Consider the following 24358-nt stretch of genomic DNA (forward strand, 5'->3'; position numbering starts at 1 on the left):
AGCAAGCTACCATATATGCCTTCTGTACTTATAGGCTACCATTACAATTCACAGATAATAGGTCTTTCTGTTGATGACTTAATGTTCACAAGCCATGACAATTCATATTTTTGAATGATTGTCTTGGTTTCAGCAGGGACAGAGTTAATTTTCTTCCTAGCAGCTGGTATAGTGCTGTGTTTTGGATTTAGGATGAGAATAACGTTGACAGCGTACTAAAATTTTAGTTGTTGCTAAGCAGTGAAGGATTTTTCAGCTTCTCATACCGGCCTGCCAACGAGAAGAGGGGGAGTGCACCCAAGAAGCTGGGAGGGGACAGACCCAGGACAGCTGACCCAAACTGGCCAAAGGGATATTCCATACTATATGACATCACGCTTTGTTTATAACAGGGGGGTTGGCCAGGAGGTGGGACAGCTCAGGAACTAGCTGAGCATTGACTTTGGGTGGTGAGTTTATTATTATTATTATTATTGTTGTTGTTGTTGTTATCTTCCCTTTCTGTCCTATTAAACTGTCTTTATCTCAACCTACAAGTTTTACTTTTTTTTTTCCTTTGTTTTTTTTCATTTTCGATTGTCTCCCCTGTCCCACTGGCGGGGGGGTGGGGAGTGAGGTTGTGTAGTTGATTTAGCTGTTGCCTGGGTTAAGCCATGACTACGATGCAGACATTTAGAAATGTATTTATTTGTTATTATTAGTAAGTCATTAGAAAGTTCTATCTTCTTGATACCTTTATTGTATACTGAATACTAAAAGTATTTTTCTAGCGATTGATTTTTCTGCATATTGTAAGTTTTATTAATTTTTGCAATTAATTTTATGAAACTATGTAAATATACCTTGCTTTTTATTCTGTTTAGTGCAGATTTTGTACTGAATTCAGGCTGGTAATACAACAAAAAAATTACTCCGTTGCCACCAGAATTAATTAATTCCATGTCTTAGACTTCTGTCTCCCACCCCCCAAATGCAAAACTCAGGCTTCAATTTGAAGGAGCAACCACCATTCGCATTTCTTCCCTGAGGGAAGCTGTACTAAAGTAATTGTCCTGATGGATTCTTCCTAATTTTATTTTCTGGATATGTTTTCACTTATAGCCTGTTTTCTTAATTGTGGTTTTCCAAACTGTTTTCACTGTCAATATGCATAGGTGTGTCAGTGCCACTAACTAACAATTTTTGAAGCAGATGATGAATTTCAGCTTAATTTGATATAAAGGCAAAGAGTCTCAGTGATGTTAAGTTCCTAATGGTTCTGTGGAACTGACCAAGCAGATTAAGGATCTATATGATTAGTGTTGTTACAGAGGAAAAGACAGAAGGAGAGTCAGTCTTTACCTGTTCTATCTGGCAATACGTGCCCGGCCATCAGAACTTGTGCTTTGACTAGTTAAACAGCGCAGTCCTAGCCCACAGCCAGCTATGCTATCCATTACCTTTTATCCAGTCAACAGGATTGATGATAATTAATTGAAGTGGGAATATTATAGAGGACATGGATGGAACTGGAGGCCAGATTTGGCTCTAGGCATAGGTAAAGTTATTAAAGATAGCAAAATGACCCTCACCTAACTTCTTAGCTTCCCTATGCTTGTATTGTAGAAATGAAGGAAAAATGCTGTTGATAAAGGAGGACCAATTTAAGGGGTGACAGCTACTACTGGTGAGGATACAATCTTTCCTTTGATTGCACGAAGAGTAAGAAATGTGACTATCTAGGACTGTCCCCCTCCTTTTGCATTGCAGCTCCAAAACTTTCCTTTTCTTCTTTCCTTCCCGTTGTTGGAGTGTGCCAAGTGCCCTTCCAAATCCAGTGTGGACTACTCTGCTGGAAAGCTTTAGGCTAACTCAGCAGGGGGTATGACATTGTGAAGGACTCAGAAAGAAGGAAAATATTTAAATGTACTGGAAGAGTTAGGAGGCATGAGTAGAACCTCAAGAATTATCTATTCAGGGAGCTGGGGAAGTGGTTATTTTGCACCCCAATAGAATTCTTCAGGAATAAATCAGAGACACAACTTGTAACTGTTAGAGAGTAGCAGGAGAAGACATTCATATTGCTCTTGTCTTAATGGTCACCATGAAATCTTGACAGCCTTCATTCCCAGATGGCAAGGGACTATTATTTTTAATGTTCCGTGCAGGATAAAAACTTTAAAATTTTATCCCACTAAAACTATATTAAGATTTATTATAGGAAAGTCATTTAACTCATTTTGAAAATGTCTCAGAGGTTTAGATTAATATCAATTTCATTACTTACTACCCTTTTAAATTAGGCTTTAACATATTTGTCTTGATTTAAGCAACAAAGTAAGGTTGAGATTTTGTCATTATTAATTTTTCCATGTCTGTTCCTGCTGAGGCTTACCTAAGCATGAATGAGTTTTCTTGCTTTTAGCATCACTTCCCATTACTTTTGATATTGTATCCCAGATCTGTAGCTTTGTAATAAGTGTATTTCCTCCATGTATTACTATTCTTGACCTGAGCAATCTGAAGGCTTGACTTTTTGGCCAAATGAAAATGAATAAAACAATGCCAATGTTTTCCATATCTAGGGATGCTGTACATCCTAGAAGGTTACCTGTCAGTCTTAAAAGTTAAAACCTCTATATAATGCAAAATATTGTGAATCAGTTCTTTCTGGTTTCTTTAACTGAAAAATCCATTTATAATAATTTATATTGGAAAGGACTGCAGCAGATTATCTAGACCAATCTCCTGCTCAAAACAGGTTCAGCTTCAAAGTTGGACAAAGTTTCTCAGGACCTAGTTCAGTCAACTTTTGAATTTCTCCAGAGACAATCTTTCTGAGAAACCTGTTCCTGGGCTTAACTACACTATTTGTGATTTTTGTTTTGGTATATGTCCAGATGGAAATTCCTGTGCAGCAGCTTATGATCATTGTGTCCTCTTCTTTTGCTGTGCATATTAGAGAAGAGTCTGTCTTCCCTACTGCAACCTATTAGGCTGTTGAAGACAGAAATTAAATTCCCCCTTCCTCTGGGGAAATATCTCCTCAAGATTTCTCCAGGCTAACACATCCAACTCTTTTAGTCCTTTCATCATCCTTCATGATGTACGTCATGTGCTTCCATCTCCTAACCATATCTGTGGCCTTCCAGAAAACTCATCTGAGTTTCTAACTGTCGTTCCTGTACCACGGGGCCCACAACAGTACATGGTGCTTCACACGCAGACTCATGACTGCTGAAGAGTGGAGAGTAATCACCCACCTTGGTCAGCTGGCTATGCTCTTGCTAATGCAACCCAATATGTGTTTTGCATAAATTGCTTCAAAGGGGTATTCCCGACTCATGTTCATTGTGTTGCCCACCAAGAAGACTTTATTGATGATAATATTTTGTGGGTGAAAAAAAATGGCAGAGTAGTTATAATTAAAATAAGTTAATGTTTCAGTTATTAATTGCTATCACCATGATCAGGGTTACATGTCAGAGTAACTTCATTTTACCATAAGCATTAGAAATGCAATGTCAGAACTAAAAGACTAAAATGTGAATTATACTTCTAGGAGAACTGGAATATGGATTGATCCTACAAAAGACTCAAAATTAATGGTAGCAAAACATTTGAGTTCTCAGTGCGTTCCTTCAGATAAGAAGATTAACATGCAGTTCAGATGCATATTATAGGTGATATCAAGATTTAAAAAAAATGTTGGGTTTTTCTTTCCTGTAAATAACAACAGTGAAAGTTACTATCCTGCTTATGTGGCAGAAAAATGATAAAAGTTGGAAGTATCCAGAAAAGAACTATAACAATGCTGAATTTTGCTTTCAGTGAGAGTCGATACTTTATTCAAGATGAGATGAAGTGACAAGATCACGACCTGTAGGTATTTATAGAGAGAAGATGCCATTGAAAGCAGAACAAAAAATTAATAGACTTGTTCTAAGTCTGAAAAGTGAAGCCGAAGCTGAACAAACTCAAACTAAAAATACAGTGCATCATTTCGGCACTAAGTGTGCAAGTTAACTGGGAAAATGGTAGGGTGTTCAGTAATAGAAATCTAAAAATCAAAAGTTCTCCTTCAAAGGACAAATTGTCATTGTGAATGAAGTTATGAACTTAACACAAGTAACTGGTGAAATTCTGCAAATGTTAGACAAGATGTCTGAATAAAAGAAATTCAGCTCCCTGTGCAGATTGGAGCCTCATCTTTCCTACCTGTAGTGCCCTCAGAATATTTTGCCTTTTTAGCATAACCTTCTGCATTGCCTTATCTAAAATAAACTGTTTAGATAATATGTATTTAAACCACAGAATTATGAATTATTCAGTGTGTGTTCAAGGAGGTGTGTCAGTTTTAGTAATTTTCCTAGCTTAGTGCATTTTTATGCATAATAATTCACCCACTTGTAATCTTACACCTTTATGTCATTAAAATTCAGAGCTGACTCTTACTTTGTAACTAGCTGGATACAAACATCCCGATGATGAAGCTGGGCAAGAGAGAGTCCTACTTTTTAATTTAAAGTAATTTTTTATGCTAAATAATACCTCTGTCATATCAGCCAAAGGGATGTTTCAGCCAATTATTAAAAACGGACTCTAGAAGAAAATTCTTTGGCAGATGAAAGGAAAACAAACAACAATCACTGCAAAGGAAGAAAAAGTGCAATCACATACATCTTTAATGTTTCTTTTTTCCTTTTTTTTTTCTTCTTTGACACCAGTAAATTTGGGTTATTTTTATATAAGTAGATGTAGCTAAATGCTTTTTGGGCTTTTATAAGAGTTTTTAATTTAGATGGTGTGTGTATATGTAAATATGATTAAATTTATGTATGAGAAAGATTGTACACTTTGTTACTTTTTCAAGATTGCTTAAGGCTAGATCAAAGGAAAAACCCAAACATTTGTGTTACAGGATTGGTAGGAGGTCAAAGCATTACGGTTTCATTTATTTATTTTTACTCTATTGCTTTGCTTTTAGGATTATTCACTAGCAATGCATGGAGTTGTGTTATGCTGTGTGATGACATCCTTACTGGACCAACCCTGAAATACAGGAATATTTTTCTCCTTGTCTGTGGCTCATTGGTGATCTGACAGATTGATTTTCAATTATTTTTGGACCCAATGTTTTAAGAGATGCTATCAATAACTTGATTTAAATCCAAACAGACCTGTCTTTGAAGATGTCAGAAGACATTTTCAGATAAAATAAAAGAATATAATACTTAATTTTTTTCATACCCTTTAAAGCCTTTCAGTATCTTTGCCCCACCTCATTTTATTGCTGTATTGAAATCAGTCTCAATCAAAGCTTAGTATTGTTTGAATGAGAGGAAAATGGACTGGAGGGTCCTGCCTTACAGATGTAGTAATAATAATACTGGTTATGAGACTGTCAGAAATATGAACACCCAGGAAGTCAGAGAGACCAATCTGTTGTAGATATGAATGAAGGTCAACTATGGAACATTGGTAGCATTGGCTTCAATGCATGTATTTTGTGATTTGAGAAAATGCTGCACATCTGTTGTTTGTATTTGGCCTTTTGGCATGCTCCATTTACACATCAAAAATCAAAAGGCACCACTCCAGTGAAAGTGTGTTACAAGGGGTTTTCATTATGAATCTTTTTGTCAAAATTGTTTCAAAAGGAAAAAAGTTACTTCCAGCTAAAAGTAAGGTTCGCTTACTTGCTTTTTTATTACAGAACATTATTAAATGTCTCAGAGTTGTAGCTTGTAGATAGCATTACAACTACTACTGTAAATATCACTGGCCTTTCACACTAGAACCGAAGAAGTGTCATCTCCTATGATTTTTCTTGGATTTCCTCTTTTGCTTTTAGCTAGAAACTTTTAAACACCAGTAACATCTGCTACTGAGGTTTGCCTAGCAACAGTTGTATGCAAACATATTTACTAAGAAATCTGACTCAGAAGAAGTATAGTTTTCAACATGAGTGCAGAATTGCAACATAATTATTGGTAGTGATGAGGAACCTTCTTGGAGTATTATGTCAAGTTTATTTCAAAGTCATTGTAGCTCATTCTTGCTGGTTCTAGACTACATCTCCTGTCATTGCCAACAGTTTGAATCAGTGCCATTGATTTACCATCACGGGCCTTTACAAAGGTGACTGTAGAAATTAAAGAAACTTAATTTCTGCACAGTTTTTATTAAAATATATGTATGTATCTTTTTGGAGAAATACATCTAATATGATGGATTTCTCTCAGGGATCCAATGCAAACATCTAGAAGTACTTCTCATGATGTTCTGTAGAATCAATTCTTAATGTTAGAAGTGTTCTAATAGCTAATTATCTATTAGATACTGCACAATTGTACTGACTATACAAGATCGATGGAAAGTATTATTTTGCATCTCCAAATCTCTTTAATTCTTATGATACAGCTTTCCTATTTCCTCTTGCTTTAGAGTCAATGATCAGCTGAGTTTGATCTTTTGCTTCATAATTAGAAAAGACTTTGCTTAAAAGTGTTCATCCTGTTACATTTCCTTGCTAACACGGGGGAACAATATTGTCATGGTTTAGCCTCAGCTGGCAACTAAGCACCTCACAGCTGCTCGCTCTCTCTTGCCCCCACCAGAATTAGAAGAAAAAAAGTAAAACTCACAGGTTGGGATAAGGACCGTTTACTGGGACAGCAAAGGAAAAGGAAAATAACAACAACAATGCTAATAAAAGAATATGCAAGCGGGTGATTGATACACAATGCAATTTGCTCACTGCTCAGAACCCAATGCCTAATCCATCCCTGAGCTGTGATCCCTCCTCCCTGGCCGGCACTCCCTTCCCCCACCCCCACCCCTTATATGCTGATCATGACATCATATGGTATGGAATATCCCTTTGGCCACGTTGGGTCGGCTGTCCTGGGTGTGTCCCCTCCCAGCTTCTTGTGAAAATTAACTCTATCCCAGCTGAAAACCAGGACAGATGTATATAAACTGCATAATTGAAGACCATATACTAATTCAAATTAATTTAGATTATTATTTATGATGAAGATGATAAAAATTACTGTCTTTCCTGTATCCATAGGAATTTGATTTCTGGCCAGGTTTCATTTGTGGGGTAAATTATTCCAGAAGTCTCTCTGTAAGAGATGCAAAAATACTGCATAATGAGTCAAACTCATTAATAACACCATCAGTAAAGGCAGAGTGAGTTTTTCAATCATTATTTTACTTTTTAGAGGTATGAAGGAATTTTCCTTCTCAGATTTCTATTTTTTAATTGCTAGTAAGTGTCCTGCATTAGCAATTTAAAGTAAATAAAACTGAGGATTTTTTCAGTGATAAAAAGTCCATTAAGATTTACTTTATCCAAATGACCATTTTGCATATTTTAATTTAATCCACTATCCTTCAGTCATATCCAGTTCATCTATTTGATCTTTTAAACAAGTATCAGAATGTATGATTAACTGAAGTCAATCCTTGACTTCCTATACAGATCTTCTAAAATGAAAGTGTAAGCCTGTATATTACCTTTAAAGCTTTATGAAGCCACCTAGCTTATTTCAGGATTGAAATTATGGAGCTAAATAGATTCAAAGCTAATTATAAAGTCATTCTGAGGCAGAACAGAGACAACCAAACCAGATGGAATCCATTACCAATCATACTCCTGAGACTGTCTGGCATTATTAAAATGAATAATATTTCCATGTAGCAGTGTCTGTTTTAATCAGTTTCTGTCTGGGTACCAACACTAGAGCTACTTCTATAAGCTTTAGGTAGAGGTCACTTCCACTCGTTGCAGCAACAGGTCCTGTCATACTTGACTCTTTCAGCCTAATTAAGTAGACAAGTCCAAAAAGAATTTGGAGATTGTAGGATGCTTAAAGAGGGACAAAACCCCAGAAAAATAGTACTAGAGATATTAATATGAGAAGAAGTATAAAAAGCATGTTAACAGCTGTTGGGCAAGACAGTGTTACTTTGGATGAACCAAGAAAGAAACTCTTTTCCATTTGGAAACCCCAAGGAAAACTGGAATAAAAGACCGTTTCTCGTTAACAATCTTGTTCCCCCACCCCTTCATCTTAAGGAAGAGAAAGAGTAGTGAAGCAGGACATAAATGCTGCTTACAGATTTTGAGCTTCTGGCCGACTGGAAGGTATGTCTCCACTTCTTATTCAGACAGATGTGTCCTTAAGCCATTTGCACTCCAAACTAGCCTACAGATATTATCGTGTTGTAAGTCCAACCTAATGTATCTTGCCTCCCAGCATGGCTGGTTAGTTGAATGCTACCCTAACCACTGCTGTATCACTTCCAGTGCAGAGCTGGCTTAGGTCCACAGGGCCTAGAGCTCATGGAGGGGGACTGTTTATCTGCAAAACTCTGCATTGACGTAATAGCACAGGAACAGGTTTAGATCTCTGTGCAAAAGGGAAATTTCATCAGTATGAAATAACTTCTATTATTCTGAAAAATTACCAACATTAGATATGAAACTAGGCGTAAAATTGCAAATCATCTTGGTAGGAAACATACCCAACATGTTTACAGGGCTATTGATTATTCACATTTATTGTTTTAAGTTTCACAGCTGAAGGGCAGGGTCATGGGGCTGGAGATGTGGAAAATGAGATTTCAATTTATAAATTAAGATATTAATGTCTTAAGTTTCCTGTCTCAACATTGTGTTACTCCCCATTGTACATCACTCACTCTCTGCCTTACAAACGCATGCAAACACAAGACGGGTTTTAGCAAGTTGGGTTATGAACATGCGAGTTTCACACAATTGTTCTCATTCATTAAAAATTATGAATGAAAATAGAAGATGGTGGCTTTGACTCCTCTGTATTACAGTCTGTAAAGCTACAATATATGTAGGGATTTGAAATTTAAAAAAACCCCAACAAGTTCTGTGTGCAGATGACTCTAAGTTTAGGGACACGCAGCAAGATGCTACCTTTAATTAATTCCCAACTCAGTGTACACATTTGCTTAAATTTAAAGCAGATATTAATGTAAAGAAAAATAAATCAATATTATCTTCTACTTATCATGCTTAGTTTGGATAATGCATGCTTTGAGCAAGTCTCCTGGTTCCTGCTGTCATCTTCTTAGAGAAAGTCAGAAGAACCTCGAGTTGCTCATTTTGATATATAGTCCATTTCATCCAAAATTCATACTATATGCCAGTTATACTTTCCAAATTAGATCATTAGTTAAAGAAATTGAGAAGTAATTTGTCAAATACTGTAAAATAACACAGTAAATTTGTAGTGATTATCTGTTAAAACATCACTGGTAAAAGTGAATAAGTGGTATTGGGAGTTGATCCCATTTAAGGAGAGAGTTGGAGGTTAGACCCTTTCCTTGAAGAGTACGAATAACGGACTCAAGACTCCTGAGGCTCGTAGAGGATTCAAAGGTAAAGTCTCTATTTCTGGGCAAGTCTTCTCACCATGTGGGTCTAGTATAGAGAAATCTGCCTCCTGCTCTAGTGTGCAGCACCTGCCCTCAGGGAAGGATTCAGAGTTCTGAACAAGTGCACGGAAACACTCACTGTGATGTTCTATGTCGAACATTTAGACCCCGTTTGGTATTTTCTGCAAGCTAGCCTGAAGAAATACTTTCTCCAGCTGTTGAGTTGCAGTGCAATGGCTTCTAGCCTTCCTGTGGAAGAAAACCTGCCTCATTTAGGAGTCCTAATGCAAGGTGTACTTTTAAACCTGGCTGATTTCCACTCCTCTGGGATCACTTCAGCACAAACCTCTCCCCACCTGAAATCAAGGTAAAACAGCCCCTTTCTAAAATTTGTCTTTAAGGAGGAAATTTTCTAACAGGGTATTTTTTCCCAAATTACAACTAGGAAAGTATGTTATAGCTGCCCCTAGAAAGACTGCAACAGTACCCAGATTGAGTTGTAAAGGTTCATGTTATCACTTCTCCAATGTCTTGGCCCTTCATTCATCCAAGCTGGGGACTGGCCTGAGTGTAATACCACCCAGGAATTCCATACTCCTGGGTTTTCATTTACGTTAAAATAAGTACTGCAGGTGAGATGAATCACCAGCTCAAGGTGCTTCTTTCCCCAGTGACCCGAGCAGGGATCTAGATGACTAGAAGCCTAACTCTTACATAGTAAAGTTAGACAATATGAATCCCAACTTGACTGCACTGAGATATATCTAGAAATTTCTCATGGATCTAACAGCCATTGGATGTGCTAGCAGAGTGTGAGGAAAAAACATTTTAGCAATGAGTATGAATCAAGCTATGTTCCATAAATCCTAAAATTATTCCTAAAATAAGAATGCTTTCTGTGTTTTAGCAAGACAAAAATAATTATTTAGCTGAAATGGCATGAAAACCAGCTGGTTTCTCTAGTTGCATATTATTGGATTTCTCATTTATGAACTTTAAAATGAATGTATGCAATAAAGCAGACCCATTGAGCAGAGTTCAATATGAAATGTACGACAAGCAGATCTCTTCCTCTTCTTATCAAGCAGATGGAAGACAGGTAGCACTAAAAAAAAGTACTAATAGGGGAATCAAACTGATTAATGTGGCAAAAATTCCTGCACTTGCAGCACTAATGTGTTTATTGGCAGAGATGCAAATATGCATGTAGCCTACTTTCATTTTCCCAGAGCACAACTGAATTAACGCTGTCATGTTGCTCAGGGTAACAGACTCCCACCTAAGAGTCCTCCCACGCCACAAGATCAATGGGACCCTGGAAGCTACAGCAGAAAGAAATTAGAACGTGCACCAAATTGTTGAGGCTGATAAAGAAAACACATTTGCCCTTCATGTATTTTTAAAGAGGTTCTTTTTCATTATGACTTGTAAATGGCTCTTCTGTGAACTGCACAGATAAAATTAAAATAGGCTTTTTTTTCCCCTTCTTTTGGAAGTCTGCATGGTTCTTGTCCTGAGAATGTTAATATTTAAGGATCATAGATTAAGCTAGTCCACTTCCCTGCTTTGACTCAAGGTCAAGTATAACTGAACAACCTCTGTGTTAATCATAAAAAATACTCAGCACAGAGATTCAACAGCTTCCCAAAGTAGCCTGTCCCACTGTTTGACAATCTTTACAATTAGGAATGTTTTATAATAGCTCTTTAATGGTTGAAGCAACTGATTTAAACTGATTTTTTTTTTTTTTTTGCCTTGTCCTGTGCTCTACAACTGTGGAATGTTATCCATTACTGTCCTCTTTGTTATAACATTTAATGTATTTGAAACTTTTTGTGTTCCTTCCTCTGATTTCCTCCCTGACACTGTTATCCTACGTTTTCCTCTCCAGCCTTAACAACCCCAGTCCTCTCAGGCTATACAGATTGTTTCCAAACTTCCTTTCCATTGATCTTCTATGAGTTCCCCCTAATTCATTTAAGAATGTTTGAAACTGATCTTTATATACCAGAGAGACCTTGGAATAGAATAATTACTGTCTTAACAATAATACATCTGATAATTACATCTACCTTTAACGCAAAAGCATTATGTTTTCATGTATTATGTGTTCTTCATTGCTTTTTATTAATTTTACTGAAATAATAAAAGCATGAGTCAATTCTTATTATCTACTGCTGTGAGAACCTAGGTACCTTCGGCCAAATTCCTGAAACTCTATTGATTCCCATCTGAACTTTGCGAATTAGAACCTAACTACCTCCCTAACTCCTTCTTCAAAACAGAGCACAAAACCACTTAAGCCTGCAACCACATGATGCCGTCATGACAAACAGTCCCAAGATGGCCACTGATCTCTTTTCCTCATTCTCTAAGCCTGACTTGAGACCCTCATGGCAGCCACACAAACAAGGGATCATATAGTAAATTGTGATAAATGAACTGATTTCTGTTAACTGCTTGCAGAAACAGTACTCTAAGGCATTTACTGTGAAGGAGTTCAGATTAGCATCACTGTCTTTAACTTCCTAATGCAGTATTTGTTCTTGCAATCTTAATAATTCAGTGTAGTCTTATGTACATACATACATGTGTGCGTAACTGTGTATGCAATGATACTGCAGCTAGAACTGGGCTCTTGCCAATAGTTAAAATGTGGTGCCTCACATCATAAAATTCTATTTTTAGTTTCTTAAAATTTTGCTCAAGTTTAATTTTTCAGGCTGAAGTTTTCCAAGACAGCAATTGCAAACAGACTCAATTTTATTAAAATTTTCCTCTGGAACATTTCAGCGATGTTAATATCAGACAATATGTACCTCTGTTAAAGAAAATGCCATTATACAGTCTGGTACCTACAAACTTTGAAATATAGAACTGAGGCACTCTAGAGTTACAGACACACTTTGCTAATGGTATGAAAATATATAATTTACTCAAAAAAAATCCCTGTTCATGGTCAGCCACATGGCTAGTAGCCACCTCTATAAGCAGCCACCAGCTGCTTATTCACTATGTAGAATTGTTACTGCTGAAGGTCTTTAATGGATAGAAAGAGTAAATTTGACTTTTTCTTCAGTCACTCCTTTCAACTGCTGGAGACTATTTTAGGAGGGTCTGGTTTTGTGTCCTGCTTTTGAAATGAGAGCAGAAAAGCTCTCCCTGCCCTTCCACTATGGCGCAAGGAGCAGGAGGAGGAATGTAGTGTAGAGTAAGCGTAAAAAAAGAATTTATTTGAATGCCAAAGAGGGTTAGAGGAGAACTAAGGCAAGCTGATGTGGCACAGAAGACAGCACTCTGAAGGGACACAAAGGGCAAGAAGTTTCCCAGCTACTTTTCTTCTTCCAATTCCAAAGGTCATAACTCTGCTTGTAAGTAGAGTGCAAGTGATTTGTAAAGGCTTTACATCAATTGGTTTTCACTCCCGTGATGGTGTCTTGCCTCTATTCTGCTAACCCTTTCTATGACCATTACTTCATTAATGATTTCTACCTGCTCTCTCTTGGAAGATTTCTTTTTCAGTAACCATAAAAACCGTCACTGGCTACCTTGCCTTCTGTGTGTTCACTGGTAGATATATAAGTCAGAATAAGGTAGTAGTTCAGCTACACCTTATATATCTTCAAATTTTAATTAACTCTCTTAATCAGGATATTATTTTCTGAAATGAAAAAGAACAATATCACAATCTCCCAGTACATAGTGTATTTCTGTCTACATATTACCTCATTAATACTCCAGTTAGATTTCTGGAAAACGTTAAACATTTTTTCAAACATTTGCATGAGTTATTGGACAGTTTTCTCTTTACTTTTTTTTTTTTTTTTTAATGCTGCTACTCTGGATGTTCTATTCTGGAATCCAGGCATCTGGAGTAGGGAAAGAAACGAGGTTGTTAGGCTCCCTTTTGTGTCAGAAACCATCAAATCCTAGTTGGATTTTATACCCTAGAAACGGGTACCTGGAGGAACTTTATGACAGTTGTGGTCTCTCACACATACACACATGGACACGCATGTGCTCACACTCACACTTTCCCAGTTTTCTCCTGTCAGGCTGCCCTGATTCTCCTGGTTTGTCAGATTAGATAATGTTTCCAGAATCTGTGAATGTTGTGCAAATGGAATTTAATATTCCATTTTGTTATTCTATATTCTATTTTGTTTGGGTTGTTTTGGACATTTATTTATAAACACCTCTTTAGAAGGGCACCCTGCTATCATAAAATTAGCTCTGGTTTCGTTTGTGACCTCTGGTTGTACATAAAAGTAAAGGACATAACATTAAGTTCCCCAAGATGGATGCCAGAATATAATTCATGTATTGTGAAGTAGGACACATCACACAATCAAACTGCCAACCTTTCTGTGTTCTCATCTTTAAAAAAGAAAGAGGAGGGGATGGCATCTAAGTATGTGGATTTCACCCTATGATTGACTCATAACCACAGACAAATATCACACTTCTGCTGTTGATGTACATACAAACGTCCCATGACAGGACGAAGGGATAAACCCTGGAGGAAAGGGAAAGCCAGTGAGTAAGTCCCACAGGAACTTAGAGAATCACAGGTAAGTCAGTATAAGAAAAGTGTACAGTCTCCTAAGAGGAATACTTTAACACCCTTAGTTTAGCTCGATCCATGCTGCAGTTTTACATTTGGTCATTATGTTCATTTGGCTAATGACTTTTCAGACAACATGAAAAGCAAGTAAATTATGTTTACCAAACATTTGCATTCTGGCGCAGACGGGGAGCATCAACAAGCTTTGCTCTATTTAGTAAAAATAAAAGTAGCATCTAGTGAAAAATCAATGATCTTGTGACAATTCTGTATATATCTTGCTGAATATAAATGGAGTTTCAGATTTTCTTGCCAGCATCAATTTTAGTAAAGAGAGGCAAACATGTAAAGAACAATTAAACTGATGCATTCATATTGATTGTCCCAATGAAGAGTATCGTATTGGTCTCCAAAGATTACTGTGGGTCATGTGGTAATAATAATTCTGTATTTTATAGGAAATACAGTTAATTAAATTTTTAGTCTTTGTACAAGGTGGATATTCATCTCTATAAGATGGGGATGTATATATTTTCTTTCTTATTAACTCAGTTGAAAAATATGTAACAAGTGATTACTTCCATTCCTCCCCTCCATGTATGTACGTATCTTCACCTTGTGTACAAAGGCACACTCCCTTGCACATGTACACCCATACATTTTTGAGTTGAGAGCAAATCTGGAGCATATCTGTCTTCAAAACATTTTTTTACTTATTTTTAAAGCCTAAAGAATGAATTTGAAAATGTAGCTTCAGTTGTCATCTAAACTATTTTGTTTACTACCATGCATTGTTTCAAAGTACATCCATCCACAAGAGATTCTAAAGAACTGTTCATTCAGACACAACGGTAATGTTTCATGGGTTCCCGTGGCTGTTTCTGTATTGTACTTCAGTCTTCTGAATAATGAAAGTAGTAAGACAGAATTGCACTCAGCAATAACCAAGGGAGGAAAGGTTAGGGGGGCAGTTTGGAAAAGGATTTTCATATTAGAGATTTGGGCGGATTTGATATAAAAGTGGGCTTGGTAGGAGAAAAAGAAAATGGAAAATTACTTTTGCAGAAGTAACCTAGCCACAAGGGAAGACAATGATTCAGCTGCATGCTTTTGCTATAACCAAAAAGAGTCATAAATTGATCAAATTTTTTTATGTATTCAGGTAAAGGCCATTGCTAATTCTGCGATAATTTCTTTTCAGTTTTAATGTTCTACTGTGACATGCAGTGTTAATTATTTCTTGAAGTGTGAAGTTTTATTGAGAAAAAGGTTTATTCAGACCAAAAAAATAGACACCTGCTGCTCCTATCAAATCCTGCAGTTATTTGTCAACTGTTTCTGTAAATCCATTACACATGCAACAGAAAGCACAACTGGCAGAACAAAATAGCTAGTCTAAAAAGAAAAACAAAGGTACCATTCTGGCAGTCCAACGTCATTAATTTATTTCCCATTTGTGGTCACGTAGCTTGACTCCAAGTGTTTAGCAAAAGAAGCAAAACCAAATTTGAGTCGTAATTATAAATCTTGTTCCTATACATATATAGGAATACATGTAGCATTCCTCTTCATCATCATCATCAGCAGCAGCAGCAGCAGCAGCTTTTGTAATTTATGGCTTCATTATGACATCACATAATAACTTGCAATAAACCTACTTTTATTAAGCAGTGTCAAAAGTGTACTTTCTTTCCAAATTGCTTTGATAATGTGGTGAATGTACACATTAAGTCTGACAAAAATCCATGGTAGTTTTATACTATGGACAAAAGTCTGCTAGTTCAGAAGGATGAAATAATCAATGTTATTAAGCAAATGTGGTTAAATGGATTTATATGTTTTCCCTAGAGTATTTATTTTAGCATGGCTGGCATACAGTGAAAGAGAGATTAGTGTTTACTTATATAATTTTTATAAGTTTCCACTGTAGAGCAGTACCTCAAACAACAGATGAAAATGTGGAATATCTACTGCAGAATTTACAACTTGATATTGTGTGTGTGCTTCGTATACTGAATACAAGCTGAACAGCATTTTGTGAATTGCCAATTATGTTACTTAGGAAGGGATTTTATTAAAAATATTCTAAACTCTTAGTTAGGGTTTACCACGTGTGTTTACTCTGTTTGCATCTTATGGTGCCATCTTTTTTTTCCCCTTTGCTTTCCTCCCTTTTTTGAATGAATGTGCTGTCTGGATGTCTCTGCCATTCCACTTTATACTCTTGTGTGGCGTATTTCTTGTGTACTTCCAAGATGGACAGTCTTCTGAACTCTGGTCTTCCCTTGGCTTAGTACTCTTTCAGTTTTTCTCTTTTCAATTTTAGGGGATTTTTGTAAGAAGATCTTCCTTACTCGCCCTGTATTTTCTGCAGCTGTTTCATGGACCACTGTCCTTGAACTTGTTAATCCTTTTTTCACATCATTTCAGGTTGGTATCTTCAAATAAGGACTAGCCGTGAGATCAAGTGGTGGCTGAATTGTGTCCAAAACCATCTTGGCTTCCTTCTGGCACTACCTTATATAAATTTGCTTTCAGCTGAAGTTCAATATAACTAAAATCTCTCTTAATCTCTCCCACACAAATCTTTTGTTCCTAACATTCTCAACTGTGTTGCCATCTTTCTGATGACATTTAAAACTCTCCTTTGTCGCAGAGAGCTTTCTGGGCTTCATGACTGGGACGTGTTTTATTGCATCTTCTGTAAAACCTCAGATTCTTTCTACTGTAAGTTTCTCATGGTACAGCTGTCCTTTCTTTGGACCCAGAAATGCCTTATTGCCCTTTTCGGTTTGTTTCTCAGAACAGAGATTGGCACTCCAGGCTGAGTAAGAAGTAGAATACAGATTTTCTATTAAAGAACAGATTTTATTGGCAGAAAAACAAGCAACTATGAATTTGACTGTGAGATTTGGACACATAGCAGTTATCCAGCTGATTACTGTGTTTGGCTGCATGTGACTTGGTCAGGTATCAAAGTCAATGTCGAGCAACTGGGAAAAAGTATATATCAGGGTTCATATAGTAATGAAATATGCAGTGGCCACTAAACAGTGAAGTCCCAGGAAGCCTTTGTGACTGATTATCAGCTGAGTTTCCACTAGCATTTTAGTTTCTGCCACCACTAATCTTGTGGCCTGTATGGTGGCCTGGCCTAACAGGATCAACACTGCAGAGACAAGTTCTCAGAACAAAAGGGTTTGGGATTTTGTCTTGTTTTTAATCCACAGAGAAAATTCCAAATGAAATCTCCTTTAGAAAAACATATTTCAGACAGTTTCCTCTCTGACCATTAAAAAGTAAGAGTTACTCTTATCCATGCTCCAGTGTGTTGCTACCATGTTGTTGGACTTCGGACATCATTCCAGCTAAAAGATTAATTATTTTCTTTTCCATTCATCTTTAAAACTTCTTTTCTGTGATTCATTCCACCAGTGCCAAAAATAAAACAAAACATCAGAAATGTTAAGTCTTGAAGTGGGATTTGTCTCATCTAATTGTAAATATGTACCATGTGGACAAATATGTATAATGGCACAGAGGAATATAGACACTTTTAGGCATGATTCACCTGAATTACTTTATTGACCTACTTTATATTCAATAAATTGTACCATGGACAGTGAAGGCAGTCTATGGTAGTGTCTCAGACAAAGGGCTCCTTTGCAGATATCTGTAATAGCTCAAATTAATTCCAGCCTTGGTGCCTAGTGGTAAAAGCAGAGGATATTATGTTAGTCATTGTTCTCCTGGATGCCCTTAAGCTGTTTGTTGTCATTTGTTACCTTTGTATTGTGAATTATTAGCTTGTTTCGTACAGTAAAGTGCATTGCACCATGGGTCCTGCTTCCCACCTTGGGCTATTTGTAATATTATGATAACACCGTACACTGTGGCACAATAATCAGTAAGCAGACAACAGGTTGAAAAGAATTTAAGATTTGTAGAGAGTTTTTCTCAGGCTTTCCAGGTATTTTGGAAAAGACAAAGAGCACCGGTTCTTATATCTGTGGAGTCCAAGCATTTCTGCTGTTAACTTCCAGTATTTCAGGTTCCCTGATAGAGGGGTTGCCCCAGGATTGTTCTAGTTCACTTATGGAGGCTGTGCATGTACAGTTTAATTGTTGGGAGCATTGTAAATTCATAAGTCACGTTGTTAAATTCTCTTGCTCTGTGTTTGCTACAGAACCTGTTACAGACAACTGTTTAGTGTTGGACGTGAACGTGAGCTTGTATGAGAACTACATCATGCCAAACCACACTAGTCCTTTAACAAATGGAGCTCCAGAACCATTATAAATGGACAATCCTTCTACGTTGAGATTATCTCCTGCTGAATATCTTATACTGATGCTGTAATTAATTCTCAGATGAACTAGCCAAATTTTCAGAAGTTCTTTGTGTTTGTAATATCACAATAGAAAAAGAAAACATAATTTTTAAAGCTCTCCCTCTTTTAACTCTTTTTTTTCACATTTACTAATGTGTCTGTTAATGTACTGACATCCTTAGCATAGGTAATGTTAAATTAGCTATTAGGCTCAGTGAGTAACACATCTGTCCTAGGACAGGAGTAATTTGCCTTGAAACAGCAGTCAGATCATACAACTAAAATTTCTGGATGTTAAATGGTATGACCATTGACAGACCATACCTGTCTAAAGGCTCTGACATATTTTTGAAGCAAGCCTACAACACTACAAGATAATAGAAAGATTTTTTATTATTATTTATTTATCTATCAAGACTTGGATAGAAACCATCATACCATGTTTTAATCTAGTACTCTAGACTAATTCTAGAGTATTAGTCATTATTCTTGAAAAGAGTTTTCTTATGTGTCTATTAATCGAGTGCACCCTCAGCAAGTTTGCCAATGACACCAAACTGTGTGGTGTGGTTGACACGCTGGAGGGAAGGGATGCCATCCAGAGGGACCTTGACAGGCTGGAGAGGTAGGACCATGTGAACCTCATGAAGTTCAACAAGGCCAAGGGCAAGGTCCTGCACGTGGGTCGGCGCAATCCCAAGCACAACTACAGGCTGGGCGGAGAATGGATTGAGAGCAGCCCTGAGGAGGACGACTTGGGGGTATTGATTGATGAGAAGCTCAGCATGAGTTGGCGATGCACGCTTGCAGCCCAGAAAGCCAACCGTGTCCTGGGCTGCATCAAAAGAAGTGTGACCAGCAGGTCGAGGGAGGTGATTCTCCCCTCTACTCTGCTGAGACCCCACCTGGAGTACTGCATCCAGCTCTGGGGCCCCCAGCAGGACATGAACCTGTTGGAGCGAGCCCAGAGGAGGGCCAGGAAGATGATCACAGGGCAGAGGTACCTCTCCTGTGAAGACTGGCTGAGAGAGTTGGGGTTGTTCAGCCTGGAGAAGAGGAGGCTCCGGGAAGATCTAATTGCAGCCTTCCAGTACCTGAAGGGGCCTACAGGAAAGCTGGAGAGGGACTGTTTATCAGGAAGTGTAGTGACAGGACAAGGGTTAATGGGTTTAAGCTGAAGGAGGGTTGATTTAGATTAGATGTTAGAGAGAAATTCTCTACTGTTAGAGTGGTGAGGCACTGGAACAGGTTGCCCAGAGAGGTTGTGGATGCCCCCTCCCTGGAAGTGTTTAAGACCAGGTTGGATGGGGCTTTGGGCAACGTGATCTAGTGGAGGGTGTCCCTGCCCATGGCAGGGGGGTTGGAACTAGATGATCTTTGTGGTCCCTTCCAACCCAAACCATTCTATGATTCTATGATTCTATGATAATGCAGTAAACATAAAAACCAGCATTATGGCAAAAAACATGCCGTTATTAAAATGGTGATATCCAATGTAACTGAATGTGAAATTTTATCTATGAATCTTGATTTATTCAGCTAAAGAAGGTTTGTGTATCTAGACTCATGTTTACCTACTCTGGAAAACTCAGACTAAATGTTTCAGCAGAACTAGGAGGTATCATTCCAGTTAATCATATAAATGTTTTTTTGTCGAGAATCATGAGGCTGACTGAAATAAAATAATGATAGGAATGAATTTTCCTGTATAATTTTGTATGTTTTCAATTGTATTACAAAATCAACCACATCTGTGACTAATACTGCTCATATGATTCTGTCAGTCCTCTCCTCAATACACACAAGTCTTCCTCTCCTCACAATTTTGTTTTCTAATAGACTGATGATCTTCATTTGGAGCCAAAGAAATTGGGCAAGGGCTTCTTTTCCTGGGAGCCATTAAACTGTCTTTAATTAGTATCTGCCAAGGCCATTAATGAGTTTTCACCAGACAGTGACTCATGTTAAAAAAAAAAAAAAAGAAAAGAAAAAAAAAAGAAGAAAGGCTAAAATAGGCCAAGGTAAAAGAAACCTAGCAAGCAAACACCCTGCAGTGCATGAGAGATGTTGAAAGCCTCCTGTGACAGAAAAACATCATAGAACTCTCAACCTGAGTCATTTAATAAAGTTGTAGCAATAAAAACCTGAACAAAAGCAAAAAATGGACTTGACATACTGCTTCAAGCTATAGTTGTCTCTTCATTATTGTAGAGCATACACTTTTCTGTACCTACTACATTTATGAAGATAAAACTACTCATAAGGGTAGGAAAAAAATTACTTTTTTTTAGGTTGATGCTTAATTACTTTGCTCAATATTTATTCAACTTGAGCTCAAAACACCTGCAATTATTACCATTATCTCAAACAGGCTACTTCTGCTGAATAGCCTGTACCTATGGCGTGACAGGAGCCACCTCCTCATGGGGTCCATGTGAGATCCAGTCTTTTGTTCCATGTTGTCAGTACAGCCCTGGAGAAGTGCTCCAGTGTCAGCCTAGGAAGTGTTTCCATGATCCATATTGTTCAGTGGCAGTACTGAAACCGGACTGGGGAGCTAATCCAGCATTGGAAGAATGCTGTAATTTCCCCCCTGCTTTCCAGCCAGCTAAGCCCCACAGAGGCGAGTTCTCACACCCAGCACTGAGTTCTGCTGCCCAAGTCACACACAATGGCAGGAACCCAAAACCTGTGGAGGATTTTTATTATGAAAGCCTGGCATTTTTTAAATCTAACTATTTAAAATTTTCTATATGGCACTGATTGAAGCAGGATCTTGAATTAGGTGTTGAAATTATGTTTCTTGTTCAGATAGCATGGGAGCAGTGCCTGATTCCTTAGCCATAAATAGTCCTATTGTATCTTAAGTAACTCGATGAACTGGGATTTATACGCCTAGTTTGTAGTCATCTTCCTGCAGGAGTTTGGGAGCAACCCCCTAATATTTACACCCCTTTGCATTACTATACTGACCAGTACTGCACATATTTTTCCCTTTTCTATATATGGGAAATCTCAATAAGGCAAGCCCTGAAGACCTCACATGGGACCATTCAGGCTGCTCATGAGACATGCTTTTTTAATATGCTGACATGGCATACTTTTTACCTTTTTTACCAGCAGGCTCAGCAGTGGAGAATCCTATCAATATAATGACATCAGAAGTCCCTACATTAAGCTGATTGTCACCTATCTCTTCTGTGAGTTATAAACCAAAATCCTGACATATATCTGATTACTTTTTTCATTTGCTACATTATATTATTTGGTAAAACCCTTTGCAAATCAGTAGCCTCTATGATAAAGTGTTTGTTGTCACTGTAGATTCAAATATAATTCGTCTCATGCTCTTATACTTCAAGAAAAGTCACAATAAATGGTTGTAGTTCAGTTTATTTTCCCTTGTTGTCCTTTATGTTTACTCAGTGAACCCCTACCCAGAATTTAAACTTCTTCAAATGCCTTTGAAGGCAATGTCCCTGCCCTAGGTAACAGATAATACCAGAAACACAAATGAAAATGACATCCAGGAGCCTCCTGGTCTGTTCCAGTCAAAAGCAGGAACTGGCAAGAGAGTCCATGTTTTCTGGTGCAATACTATTAGCTGGAAAAGAACGGTTAATTGACTATACATCTCTTAGTCCAATTATTTTTCACATGAATGAGGGGAAGACTGACTCAGTCATTCCATCAATACCTTGTGGATGAACACTAAGCAATGTAATTGTTGAATTAACCTTGTTTTCAGTATAGAATTCACCTTAAAGAAACCTTAGTTTTTCCACAAAACAAATTACAAGATTCTTCTTTTGCACTATCTTAAGAGTGAACTAAGCAGCACGCTGAAAACAAAAGCTAAGAATATAGTTTTCTGTTTGAGATTTTTGTTTGCTGAAATGTGATATTCCCTCAGGCCTCTAACTTTGATGTTATAACCCAGGGACAGAAGTAGTACCCTAAGGGAAAAAGAAAAAGAACTTATGCTGAACTTCCTCTGTAACTATCTAAAGCACAAAAGCTTACTTAATATGAGTTCTCTTGGTTTTGCTACAAAAGTTCAGTGATTCCTTTCTGCTTGGAAAGGCTTCAAAATATGGCCTCAAAGAAGCTTATGTAGGAGGCCACAGACAGCCATGAGTGACTGCTGCAATTTTTCATCCAGGCTCTGCAGCCCCTAAAGGAAATAGGCTTCATGCTCTTACGGGGCCTCACTGAATGCATTTCTAGTTTCTCACCAGAAGAAAATTTCAGAGCCCTATGACAGACACTGAAACAGTCTTTGAAGTTAGAACGAGGAATGGATGAGAATCTCTTTGAGGAAGAAGTCGTCAGTCGCTCAGGGTGACCACTGCTTGAAGACTGAAGAATCGGGCCAGAGTTAGGCAAAGTGAGAAATGATGGAGAAAACTCTTGGGAACACTCCCTTCCCCCTGTCTTCTGAGCAACCGACTCTGAGCTACCTTTACTGATGGCTGTCTCACTCCTGTATGCAACTATGAAGCACCTTTAAAACTATAATGTCTGTTTTTTCCTACAGACTTTACAAAGAAAATCTAGTTACCTTCATCAACCACTTGAGCACTAGTGATGCTTGAGATATACTTCCAGAATAGCTCTAGTTTGCATAAAATAAATGCAAATAGACTTAGCCTGTATATTCAATATTTTAGAATGCAGGGGATGATTTTATCCCATATGTTTATTGTGGGATAAGTACTGAGTACACGGAGCTCATAATGGGCCAGCAGGTAGGATGTGTGGAATCCACAGAAATCATACTCTAAGGTACTGGTATTTCCAGTCTGTAAGGATTGTTCCCATGACAGTGACTACAACGGGGGTATTCCACCCCAAAATATTTTTCTAGACAGAACAGACTTCGTATGTTTTAGAAGTTGTGAAGAGGTTATTTATCCTGGTTCATGCAGGAGGATGACTTCTGGATGTCCCTTTCAACTTGAATTATTCTGTAATTCTGATTCTAGTTTTTGCATGAAGGAGGACAGTAATGACTAATGTTCACTGCAGCTTAAACAGAAAGGGATTTCTCAGTGGTTTCCTATGCACATTATAACAGAGCATGCTATAAAAATATTTCTAACTGAAATGCTATCAGTGAGATTTTTTAAAAATATTTATGCTTTAAAAAAAAGTCTGGATATAGGAAAAAAAAACAATTGTTGTAAACTCTTTCATCAACTTTTATGTCTATCACTTGACTGTGACAGTGAATTAGTTTTGTTTCCCAAGACTCATTAGTAGTTCAGATTGCATACTTGGTAAAAGAAAAACTTTATATATTGCCTGTATAAACTCCTTTCAAAACTGAGCCAACCGCTGAAAACTTCACTTTTAGAGAACAGCTCTTCTTATTGCTCACTACATGTGGTGTATCAGTCCTTGAGAAACTCCTCAGCCACCATAGCACAAAGCTCTGATCTGCCTTCTGATCTGACACAGAACTTTATGATTTTAGCTTTTTGTTAAGAGGTATTTAAATGCTCCACCTTACACTCTCAGGGAAAGGTAATTCTTGTTCTCATTTTAATGACACTTAATGCAACTCACAGGATAAATTTTTACTAGCTGTTGAAGTTATAAAGCACCTGTGTAAAATAAATCCTTCTAATGAGAAAATTAAGGCACTATCCTGGGGGTTAACTGAGGCTTTAACTATTTTATGTGTGAAGACTGATAATGTAACCTGCCATGAGAGGCATTTTCCTGAAATGTCCTTCACCATAACCTGACCTGACCTGAAAGTCCTGTAACTTTTGTTGCACCCTGGTGTCTGAGAGCAAACCACTTGCTCCATCACTGTTTTGGTGGGGCAGAGGAACTTCAAACCTTACAATTGGGAAACTTCCTTTTTAAATCAAATATATCTTTATACATTTCATATTTATGTCTTAAAAATTATTCAAAAGTAAATATTTCATTTCAATATTTGCCTAAATCTATACCTATTTAGAATTCTCCCCTGCCAAAGGAGAAGGCAATATAACAAAAATTGAAGGGACTCAGCAATGGTTTTGTTAGCATTTCTTCACTCTAAGGAAGTAGTG

The 24358-nt window shown here is 37.5% G+C and overlaps 1 long non-coding RNA gene across 1 annotated transcript; it reads left to right on the plus strand.

The window, feature by feature from the left end:
• Positions 1–312: 312 nt before the first annotated feature.
• LOC129215395 (uncharacterized) lies at positions 313–20621 on the plus strand. The gene is made up of 4 exons (XR_008579988.1): positions 313–449; positions 1606–1666; positions 16290–16393; positions 18150–20621. It is a non-coding gene; the product is annotated as an uncharacterized LOC129215395 (long non-coding RNA).
• The last annotated feature ends 3737 nt before the right edge of the window (positions 20622–24358 follow it).

Source organism: Grus americana, chromosome 1 (assembly GCF_028858705.1).
Source record: "Grus americana isolate bGruAme1 chromosome 1, bGruAme1.mat, whole genome shotgun sequence".
Taxonomy (NCBI): Eukaryota; Metazoa; Chordata; class Aves; order Gruiformes; family Gruidae; genus Grus; species Grus americana.